An 8,503-nucleotide genomic window follows, 5' to 3' on the forward strand; every position below is an offset into this window, starting at 1 on the left:
AAAATAAAAACAACATTAAAAAAATTTAGGAATAAATTTGCTTCCTTTTTATTTAATTGTAGCAACATAAACAAATTAGGAATAGATTTTTTTGGGTTAAAAAAAAGAAAATAAAAAGAAAACAAATTGATTTATTTTAGTTTAAAAAAATTAGAAAATAAATTAATTAAAAAAAACAATATTAGTTAAAAAGAAAATAAAATAAATCATTTTTTTTAAGTTAAAAAAAAATACAACATAAATAATATATATATTTTTTTAATTTTTAGTTAAAAAAAAAATTAAAAAGAAATTTAGGAATAATTTTTTTTTTTTTTTTTTTTTTTTTTTTTTAAATTAAAAAAAAATCATTAGAAATAAACTTGATTCCTTTTAAGTTTTATTTTTTTTAACAACATAAAATTAAAAAATAATAAATATAGGGTTTATTTTTTATTTTTTTTCTTTATTTTTTTTATATACAATACACAATAAAACAATTTTAGTTTTAAAAAAATAATTAAAAAAAATATAAAACAAATAAACCAATGTTAATTTAGTCTTAAAAACACATTAGAAAATAAATCAAAATTTTAAAAAATTCTAGTTAAATTTTTTTTTTTTTTTTAAAGTTTTTAACATTAAAAAAAAAAAAAAACATTCTGACTGAAACCGAAATCTAACTCATCAGAAGTGCCATTTCTGGTACTTGTTTTACAGTTTTGGTTGACAAACACATTTCTTGAGAAACAACTGTTCCAGATTCTGGCCTGATCGACGTCTCAACTCTTTTAGCCTCTCAGCAACTTTTCCTCACCACTTCAGTATTTTTCCTTGATACTCCTTGATCTCCTTGGAATCACTTGTTGAGAAAAACAACCCCACCAGCAGATAGCCCACCAGTGGGCAATACATGCATACCTCACCAGGTTCCATTTTCCAACAGGCTCCATATCCATTTAATTCACAACCAAGTTCTTAAGATGTCTTGACCATGCAACCAACATATTCTTCATCTCAATTGCTACAACAACCATATCATCCAAATGGAAGTAATTCTTTGGCGATTTTTTCAACACAGCGGCATGAATATCAGAATTTTGAACCTGAAGGCCAGGAATCACGTCTGGACAATGCTGGCCATGTTTTACAATGGTCAAATCTAGCAGGGTAGTCCCATAAGCCACAATAGTAAATTTTCGTACACGATGCATAGTCAGTCAATTTGAATGTGCCTGCAAAGAAACATACTGGAAGTATTCCACCTGCTCCTTGGAAAGTTCAATCTCCACAGAATGTACCACAAGTAGCAGACAGTCCACAAGGGCCTCTTGTATATGGCAGCAATCTCAAACCAGTAATTCCAGGAATTCTGAAACATAGAATGGTAGGACATTTGTTGGTAACTGCGGATTACGCATAAATGGTGCATCCAGATCTTTCATAAGAGTGATATTTAGGGATAGTGTTGATGATTAAGATAAGTGCTAACGCATGGTGATTACAATGGCATCAATGAAGGATTTTGATAGCCACGTTTTGATAATGAAGATATTTGACCCATGATTTTCTGTAACAAATATGCCAAATTTGAGATCAAGACGGAATGCAATTGATAAAGATATGATATTGTTGTTAATAGATTTTGTGGAATCCTGTACAATGCATTCAAACGTGAACGAATTTGGGGAAGAAGTCGATATGGAGAGAATGATGACAAGCAGAAAGAAGTCCTCGAATGAGTTTGAGTAGGAGCCCAAGTGTGATAGCTCGCAGGAGTTTAAGCAGAAGCCCAAGTGTGGTCACTCGTAGGCCTTTAAGCAGGAGTCCACAAAGGAGTTAGAGATGGATTTTGTTGAAGTTAAGGCAGACAGGAGTCCAGATTCTCGATCTCCTCAGAGTGATGTCCCTAGTGGTTCTAGGAGTCCAGCAGGAGCCCACGGAAGAGTTTGAGCAGAAGCCCAAAAAGGATCTTGAGCAGGAGCCTCAGTAGAATCCCCAGAAGGGTATATTACGTAAGGTTGTAGCAGTGGGAGTTGTAGGTGGCTCAGATCTTGCAAAAATAACTGAGCAACTTGGAAAAACTGTTATCTCCGACTATGATAATGTATCTTCAGAGAATAGCCTTGTTGCTCACAAAGGTAGCAAAATGATTGGTAATCAGAGCTTTAAAACATTCCTTGGAGATGAAAAGCTGAAGGAGTTCATCAATTTTACACTTCATCTGGCATAGAGATTTGACGAGATTCATATGCGGCATTACAATCAATTAAAAAATAAGTATTATCATTATTATGATGATGACAGAGGTGGTGTTTGATCAATCGACAGGAGACACAGTGTGCATGGATTGTTGGTTGGTGTTGGAAGCTCATTCTGTGGACGAGTAACCGTGAGTGTGAAGGGCACCCTGCATGTGGAGCAACAGCGGATCAATACCCACTGCCACCACATTACTCACTCCTTTCACTTTACTCTGGTGCCTTTTCAACAAAGAGAAAATGAAGGGGGTGGTGTTGTGATTAAAAGTATCGATATTTTTTTTTCTTCAGTAAATATGAGCATTTCTATACTGATGTGTTTTATGTTTATGGTGCTGCTTTCTCCAGCAACAGAACTAAGGAATAATGCTCGCTCCAATGTCTGCACCAACACTTTCACCATTATCAGGTCAAAATTGCTCCAATTCTTCACCGTGTTCTACTTCTGATTAAGCCCCAATAACCTTTTTTTTCAAATTTTCCTTAATCTTTAAGGAAATCGGGATCGTGTCTTAATGGATTTATTTATTTATGATTTCCAATCAATTTTTTTTTAATCACCGGGAGTAATCAATTTTTTTTAATCGCCGAGAGTATTCTTCTGTAGCTGCTGCCCCAAGGGGTTTTCGGAGCGGATGTTTTCATGATCCAACCAGGATAGTGGTTTAGGTTTTACTTTTATTTTTTTAATTGTTAATATTAGTTTAATTTAGTTTGAACATTTTAGATATTTTTTTTTAATTTTTTTTAGTTTCTAAATCTAATAGAGTGAATACAAATTAAAAAGAAATTAAATAATTATTTAGTTAAAAAAAATCAAAACAATACAAAACAAATTTTTGTGGTTTCATAATTTTTTTTTTTATTTTTTTAATAACCATACAAAATAAATTTTAGTTTTTGGAAAAAGAAACAACAAAAAAAATAAAAAAAAATTATGAAAAAAAACAAAACAATTTAAAAGAAAAAAAAACCAAAACAAGTAAAAATAATAAAAAAAATCAAAACAATTAAAAACAAATAAAAGAAAAAAAAAATAAAAAAAATAAATAACAATTAAAAAGAACAACAAAAAAATTGAAAAAAACAAATAAATAAATTAATTTTTTTACAAATGAAGGTTCATAACTCTGGAAAACAATTTATATACTTTCTTGGAGTTACTTCAAAGGAACTTGCATGCAAAGGCAACAGGTGCGCAACGATCCAAGTCCATGCAGATGTGATCTCTCAAAATCACATTCATTATTGAAAGGTTGAAGGAGTTAATTACAAATGTCATGACATTTGTCGCTACAAAGAAATCTTTTGCGTCATCTATGTTAAAGTCCATTGATTCAATGCCTTATCCATCATGACTTCATACATATCTACTTTTCTAAGTCGCATACATTTTTGCCTACTTTTCGGTTTATCTTTTGCCTCATGAATAAACCATCCATCTCTCTACATTGCCTTGTTTTCCTTGCCATAAAAATTGTTTGATCATAACATCTTGTATCTATAGTCCTATCAATAATTTTGTACGAACTCGCGTTAACTGATGTGGGATTCCTTAAGGCCCACCTTTCAACGAGTCTTGACTCATCAACCATAGCATCTTATTTGGGACAAAGACTAGAGTCATTATTACTACCTTGAGGCTTGCATGCCCTAATTACAAGTCTTCTCGCCAATGAACAATGGGAATACATTAATGTCACTTGTTTGTTGGATCTTGAAATTGGCTCGACATTAGCTCATTTATTCTCACTTCACAAGATGTACTTGGGTACCTTGGCACTCATTGACATTAATGGTGAGTTTACCTCGCATTGGTTAATGACATTCATCAATGGTCGGTAATCCAATGACTTCTTTCCATGTTCGACATTGACACATTTATTCACATGGAAAGAATTGTGCCACGATATGGGACGACAAGAAGACTATATGATTCAGGAGTAGATTCAACATTATTTTATACTTTGGAATAGATTCAGTAGCAGTAATAAAGGATCCACATTCGTGACTTCATCCATCATATATGCAACCAAGACACAGATCACATTCTTGTATTCTTCATTCCATGATTCAGCAGCAGAAGCTACACTTTTCTACATATACACAGTTTGTCCACTCAGGTAAGTAAAGGTATGTTCTTTTCTAGCTTTTTATCATACAATTCCTTTAATACTAAAATTATAATTTTTGGAAAATGTTACACCATGTTCATTTTCATACCTCATATTCACATACATACTCCATTATCACCTTTCATATGTCATATATGTCCTTCATGAACATGTCATCCTAACCAACATACTTTTTCCAAACAACTACTATTGCATTATGATTCAAATGTTACATGTTTTGGAAATAATGATCAAAGAATGAATGGTTGATTAAATGTTTTCAAAGTCTTTTGATGCAACACAAAAACAACGAAAGTATTGTTACACAAGAACCAATACTAATCAAATTTTGGTTGTCACACAAGAACCAACTAAATAATATGTTGCAATTAAATGTTTTTAAGAAAGAAGACTTTGCAAAAAGGAACAAAAGTTGTCAAAAAGAAAATTATGCGAAGTTAAAAATCAATATCAACCAAAGTTGATATAAAAGAAAAACAATGAAAAAAGATTAAATATTGATTAAGTGAAACAATGCAATAGATTGCATGAGGACATGCAATAACTTAAGTTGGGGGGTATGTTGGGCTGCCAAATTAACATACATTTTCACTCCATTTTCACCTTTATCCTCATTTTGTCACCTCATTTCATCACATTATCATTACATAACTCTATATTTCCAATACCATATGGGTTCATATCTTCATTTTCCAAAGTTATTAATTTTATGTATTTAGAGTGAATTTATGATTAAAAGTTAGAGAAATAACATGTATTTTCTTATACCTAAAAGTGGCTTGAGTTTGATGACATGTGTAGATCATTTGGAAGCTTCCAAGGCACCCTTATGTGGCCTCCCAAGATCAAATTCGAATTTCAACTCAAGAGGTGGACCATATTCCAAGGAGAAAGATCATGGAGATTTTGATGTGTCATGGGATTTGTATCTAGTATTTAGGGATAAGTTGAGACAAGTATGGGTCTAGTAGATATTTAAGGGATCTACATTTATTGAGTATATATCCCTAATTCATGTATAAATAAGAGGAGCATCCTTCAAAAGGGAGGAGAGAACAATTATCAGTTATTCATTAGCATCAGATTTATGATTGTTCATTCAACATGAATAATATCATTTTCTCCAAATCATGAGTTATGAGTGTTGTTTGATTCTTAAGTTGTGATAGTTGTTCATGTGTGCTCATTGAGGAATGGAAGGATACCCATAGTGAGATAAGTACACTTTGTTGTAGAGTAATGTTGTGAATATACTAATTTTAATTATGATGTTCATCTTATTTCTTTGTTGTAAATACTTGTAGATTATTTCAGTATGAATTCATGTTATGGCCATGTTTTTGTTGTGTGAAGGTTGATCTCCTTTCAGTAGCTAGTTTTTATGTGAGAAGGACAACCGGGATCTCCTCAGACAAGAGCCTTTTCTCCATGAGCTAGACTAAACTGAAACAATATTTACTTTCTTATATGCTTTCCTAGATTACATTTATGTGAATATTGATTTCCTTTCAGTAGCTAGCTTTTATGTGAGAAGGGAAATCAAGTTCCCCTAAGTTAGGAGACTCTTCTCCATGAGCTAAGAACTGAACTGAAAACAATATTTACTTGCTTTCATTTCTTTCTTGCTTTCTTAGATGTTTGACAATGTTATTATAGAAAGATTGTTGAAGGACAATCAAGACTCTTGAACAAATGACTCTTTTCTATCTTCTAAAGTAAAATAATTCCATTAATCAAATATTTTTATGCTTTTATAAAATAGATCTGATAGTTTAGATTTGTAATATGCATTTCCATTCTAAACAAACTTCCTACACCTATTTCATCTGAGGTCCCATATATTTTGGTTTGCTTCTAAGTTTACGAAACCCCCAGATTGACAAATTAAATGACACGGATTTAATAGACAATTAAATCGCCCAAAAAGGCTTAAAGTCTACAATAAGACTATAAATAAAGAGGATTTTATGAAAAGAATTTTGAGAGACACTGATTTGGAAATAATGGAACAACATAGCAATATGCCTTCCATAATTCCAGAAATAATAATAATAATAATAATAATAATAATAATAATAATAATAATAAGTTTTCTTGTGAAAATCTAGGAAACTGACACAAAGCAAACTCGAATTCACATAGGAAAACCAACTAGTTTGGCCTGTATGAATTCTCTATCTTGTTTTACTCTTACTTCTGTTTGATTTTGCAGAAATAATCCTTCAAGAAATACGAGACTTGAGGACAAGTCTTAACATAAGCAAGGGGGAAGTTGCAAAGGGAACTCAGTTTGAGAAGCTAAATTGCAGAAGGAACTTGAATAACATGTCCGAAGAGACCTGAAGCATCATTGAAAATATTGTGTAGAAAGGACTTGAAATGTCATTATGTAGAAGAAACATGTATTATATGACATATGCAACATACAAAAATACATGTCAAAAGGGACCTGAATCATCAATTACAAATTGCAGTAGGGATTTGAACAACATTCAAAGATCCTGAATCAATGTCAGATGCGAAAACATGAAGCAGAAATAAGTCTTTACATTGCAATCTATCCTGGAAGAGCCATCAAAGACATTGCCATCTATCATTTGACCAGAAGACATCTTATGGGGTACAAGTACAATAAGAATTTTTTTTTCTCTTAAAATTTCATTGTTTAAATTTATTTCTAGAGGTTGTTTAGACTAATTTAGTATTTGATATGCATTTTATTCCTACCTTAATTATTATCACCACTACTATTCATTACCCTTTCCTATATTTCATATCGTAATATCCTACATTAATCCTACATTCCTACATTCTTGCATTCCTAAAATCCTAAAAACCCATCACATTAATCCTATATTCCCTATACCATCATTCCATATCATAAAAAAAACCCTATCACATTAGTCCTAGTCATTTTCTTAAAGCAAATGGATAAAAAATGGAAGGTTTAATACTCAAGCCCTTGATTAACCTACAAAAACATAACAAATATTAGTAACATAAAAAAATTAATTTTAAAGATGACCATTTAAGGGTCATTTTAAAATTAATTAAAAACAATGAAAAGCACACAATGTAAATGATACAAGTCATAAAAATTGAAATAATGAATTTCGATGGGGACATAACCAAGTGCATAATGAAAAATGATGCAACGAAATGTAAAGTTAAAAATGATGCAACAACATGCCAAATTGAAATGATGCTATGAAATGCAAATAATGCAACGAAATGCAAGGGTATGCAGTGGTATCATGATGCGTTTTGGTGGGCATAATGCATTTCGAATGGATATGATGGGAAGTCATAATGTATTTCGATGGGCACGAAGATATGAGATGGAGCCATGATATATTTTAGTGGGCATGCAAAGGAATGGAGGTATGGGCATACGATGACATAAGTAGAACAACAAATATGGTTTATGGTGATGAGACAACCCTGAACATCGTGGAGGAAAGGACGGAAATGAAGTGTTGTTAATAGGACACACGTTAGTCAGAGGTATGCAGTCAGACTATGAGATGGAGGTAGAAATGGTCAAAATATTCAAACAGACATAAAAATGCCTCAAACAAACATATAAACGTTGTAAACTATGCTATTGCTCACTGTAAGCTACTACTCTGTAATCAAAAGAATTTTCCCACCATCATAGTCGAATTCTACTCAAGTTGAGGTGCTGAATGCTGTGCATTCATGCGCTCACATACAACCCTCTTGTGGAAGAAGAAATAAGGAGAAAAACAAAAATGAATAAGAAGAAAGGGCTGCGTGAGCAAGAACCTTGAACTGAGGAAGAAATGCAAAATATATAGGCATCTGTGAGGTAAAGAAGGAACCAGCTCAAGAAGATAGGAGATCATAATTTTCTCAACGATAAGAGCGCTTTCACCAGACTCAAGAATCCCATGAAGGAAGGTAAGCAATCGACTCCGGATTGTCATAGGTTGTTAGCGGATTTTAAGGAACAAAACTCATTAAGTGTTGCATTGTGTTATGTCAAAACGAGTTAAAACTTCAAGTTTACAAACCTGAGCGATTGCCACCAAGTAGCTTAACTCTGCGATTCATTAAACACATAAGGATTTTGAGTTAATTGAAACAGAGTTTAATGGTAGTGACGTT

Source organism: Pinus tabuliformis, chromosome Q (genome assembly GCF_031772625.1).
Source record: "Pinus tabuliformis cultivar Carrire ecotype Pingquan chromosome Q, CPIR1, whole genome shotgun sequence".
NCBI lineage: Eukaryota > Viridiplantae > Streptophyta > Pinopsida > Pinales > Pinaceae > Pinus > Pinus tabuliformis.